General features: G+C 46.6%; 1 long non-coding RNA gene across 1 annotated transcript; it reads right to left on the bottom strand.

The window, feature by feature from the left end:
• Positions 1-619: 619 nt before the first annotated feature.
• On the bottom strand, positions 620-3,326 carry LOC308584179. The gene is made up of 2 exons (XR_014006586.1): positions 3,107-3,326; positions 620-868 (listed from the first exon to the last, which is right to left on the bottom strand). It is a non-coding gene; the product is annotated as an uncharacterized lncRNA (long non-coding RNA).
• Between the last annotated feature and the right edge of the window lie 349 nt (positions 3,327-3,675).

The raw sequence follows: 3,675 nt of genomic DNA on the forward strand, positions 1-3,675 counted from the left end.
ACTGGGGCTGGCTTTTACCTGCCCCGAGGCATAGGGCGGCCCCAGTCCACAGGTGACTCGCCTCTCCTGGCCTGGAGGCGAGCAGTCCTCCTGCAAGAACTTAGTTCTCTCAGCCTCTCTGCCCTGAGCCTCTGCAGCTCAGGAGAGGCTGGAGGGTTACCGGACCCAGAGGCAACCTCAACTTCCTTTGATGGGACTGAGGATGGAGCAACTGCAGGCAATGGGTCCTCCATCACCTCAGGAGTCAGAGCAGACTCGGCTGGTGCCTGCAGCTGAGGATCCAGCACAGGTGAGGACCCTTCAGGCTCAAGCCCCATCCCCGGCTCAGCTGGTTCTGGAGGCGGGGACTCCTGTGCAGGCTGGGATAACTCAGGTTCAGCCTCCGAGTCTGAATCCCAGGCCATCACACTCCTGGTCAGACTACTGGTATGTGTTACACACGGCTGCCTTTGAAGACTGTTTGAAGACTGAAGCTGATCGGAAATGCAGCTGTGGACTTTCTAAGCATAGCAAAAGCCACCAGGAGCTTGAGAAACTTCAGAACTGAGCAGGGAGCACCAGGAACATCCAACAGTATCCTTGGGACCAAATCCTATCTTGCAATGAACACTTCAGCTGCTTATTTCTGACAGGCATTTAATGAGCGGAATGCAATGCTTTTAACAATTTCTGCCTTAGCATATATCGAGCACTCTTTGTTTCCCCCCCGTGTGAAGTTCGGTTTCTCTTATCCACGGTTACGCATCTGAGTCTAACTTTTTGCAGCACTTTCTCTTCTCGCCACATTCAAACGGAAGTACTTCGTTGCTGGGGCAGTGTGAACTCTTATGGACGCAAAAGCCTCTCATCCTCTCACAAGCCTTGCCCACTGGAAGAAATAGAGAACCAAATGGTTAGTGGGGCCTCCGTGTGGAAGGTTAAAAGAAAAAACCGCCATGCTCACATGATTAAGCCTAGGGCTAATCAGCTAAGCTTGGCTGGGGAGGGAGGGAGATTCCCAAGCAGCAAAGTGAGATGTTTCTTTTTGCAACAAGATCCATGTGGCTTGGCTCCTGCTTTTGCTAGCTAAGATCAGATCCAGAGCGCCAGGCAGCAGCAGCAGGGGTGGGGGCCAGACACCCACAGGAAAAAAATGTGGGTGCCCAGGCCCCCAAGGCCCCCTGGAGTTGGTGCCTATGAATCAGGAGGTCATCTCCCCCTTCAGAAATGCAGGGCACCTGCCTTTCTGTACGACCTGGCTCATGGTTTCCTTCCTGCTAAATCTCCAGTTTCGCTGCCTAACATGAAGTGCATTTGTCTTTGGCCACTCTGCAAGGCCAGCTGATAGGCAGCACAGGCTCATGGCTTGCAAATCGGGCAGGCAGGAAGCAGCCATTTACTTTGGAGTAAAGGGGGGGGCATTTCTCGTCCTGCGCCCCCAGTGCCGTCAGTGGCAAGGGCTTCAGAAACTGCCTGAGCACCTGGTGAGTGGGGATTCGCAATATATTGCCTGGTCAAAAATTATGAAACCGTTATCACAGTCTGGACTTCAAACCGACTTCAGATGATGTATCCATGCATTGCCCAGCCCTCTGATCCCACCCACTGCCATCTCTGCGCCCACCCCCACCCCACCAATGAAATATTGCTCAGCAGCAGTTGATCCTGGGGTGATCCTGGTGGGATGAGCTTGCACACCTGGTTTCCCAACGCCCAAGCATTGCTGCTCCTTTTCAAGTTGTGTGTGGGGTAAGGCATGTGGAGCTCAGTGGGGTTTGGGCACAGTGGCAGGAATGTCAGATGGGCAAGACTGGCAACATAAGGCCTGTTGAGGATTATGCATAATGGCCAAAGAATATACAAAATTCAGTCATTATGAGGCCTGCAGGGGGGTTGTATATATTGACCAGGAATTGTGCACAATTCCCTCTTCGCAGAAGGAGTACATGTACATTGTCCACGAGACATGGTGACTGTGCACAATATCTGGTTATTGTCCAAATTAACCACTCAATTTATATTTCCCTGAACATTGCATATATATGGATTGTATATTTAATCAAGATATACTCATTGAAGATTAACAAACAGAAGAAGTCCTGGTTTCTGGTTTCAGGTTTGATCCCAGAATGTCCTGCTTTTCCTCGAGACATACCTATTTTCATCAGAGAAATGTTGGAGGGCATGGAGCTATGTGACACCCAAGCAAGCAAGATAAGTAACTATACAATCTTGAGAAGACATCTGAAGGCAGCCCTCTATAGGGAAGTTTTAAAAATGTTTTGTTGTGTTTTTATATATGTAGGAAGCCGCCCGGAGTGGCTAAGGAAACCCCATCCAATGAGCTGCGTATGGGCAGGGATTTGGATTACTTGACTCTTGGGTCCCTTCAAATTCTACAATTCTATGATTCTTATTCTTATTAGTATTATTGAATAGGGAGTCCCTTTTTTCATCAGATAAATGTTGGAGGGTATGACATAAGCTCATAGATTCCAGTGAGTAATTTAGAGAGAGAGAGAGAGAGAGAGAGAGAGAGAGAGAGAGAGAGAGAGTTATCAATCACTCACTTACTCAACATCCCTTTTGCACTTAATCAATCTGAGCAACTTCATAAATCCCTGCATATTTTACATAAACTATACCATTCAGTACATCCATCATAACTTATTTACACTGTTGAATTTATCTTAATGCTGCCAACATTTTCAAATGTACACAATTCCCCCCCATACTGTATATTCAATAAACATTTTCCAATCTTCTTTAAACGAATGTTCTTCTTGCTCTCTTATTTTATAAGTTGGATCTGCAAGCTGTGCATGTCCCATCAATTTAAGTTGCCATTCTTCTTTGGTTGGGACCTCACTTGTTTTCCATTTGGGGGCTAACAAAACGCAGCCCGCAGTAGTGGCATACGTAAATAACCTTTTTTGACACCTGGGAATTTCAGTCTGAATTGTCCCCAACTGAAAGGACTCTGGTTTTATTGGGAAAGTACTTTAGAAAAAAACAAATTCAATTCATTATGGATCATTTCCCAATACTCTTTTACCCTTTTACAAGTCTACCATATACGAAAGACTTCTAAAAAATCTGAGCCTTTTTCCCCCCTTTTTCTTTTTACCTTCTTCAGCCTGGCTGGCCAGGGCCAACAACAGCAAAGGAAGAAGGAAAAGGGAGAGGAACCTCATGGTTGAAGCTCCCTCTGATAACTCGAGGCTGCTGCAGAAAGGACGCTGATCGGTGATGAATCAAGCTGAGAAGTTCCAGTTATTTATACAAGTGTGTGATAATAATAAAATAAAGGTCTCTGCTTTGCAGTGGGGCACCTGCAAGGTGTAGGCAATCGCTATCCTTTAGAACATCCCCAGCGTCAATCTTCTGCCCACCCTTTCCCCCTAAATTAACCTAGTTAATTCCTCGTAGGAGTTGCCTGGTACACCTCGAACTATCTGTACTAACTTGTCCTATCATTATCTCTCCTGTAACCTTTCAGAATTGCCATTCATCCTCCGACTGTTTGAAAAAGAGAAGGAAGGACCGTGGGTGATATCCAGCAAAATTCTTGCCTGGGTAGGAAGAAAGGGGGAGCAGAGTGGAGCACAAAGAGACCTGACTTATTTTTATTTTCTGGAGGGGACGGGACACTTTGTTCATCTGCATCTAATCACTCCCCTTTCTAAAATTTATTTA

This window comes from Podarcis bocagei (assembly GCF_964188305.1).
Source record: "Podarcis bocagei genome assembly, chromosome: 3".
NCBI classification, from domain to species: domain Eukaryota; kingdom Metazoa; phylum Chordata; class Lepidosauria; order Squamata; family Lacertidae; genus Podarcis; species Podarcis bocagei.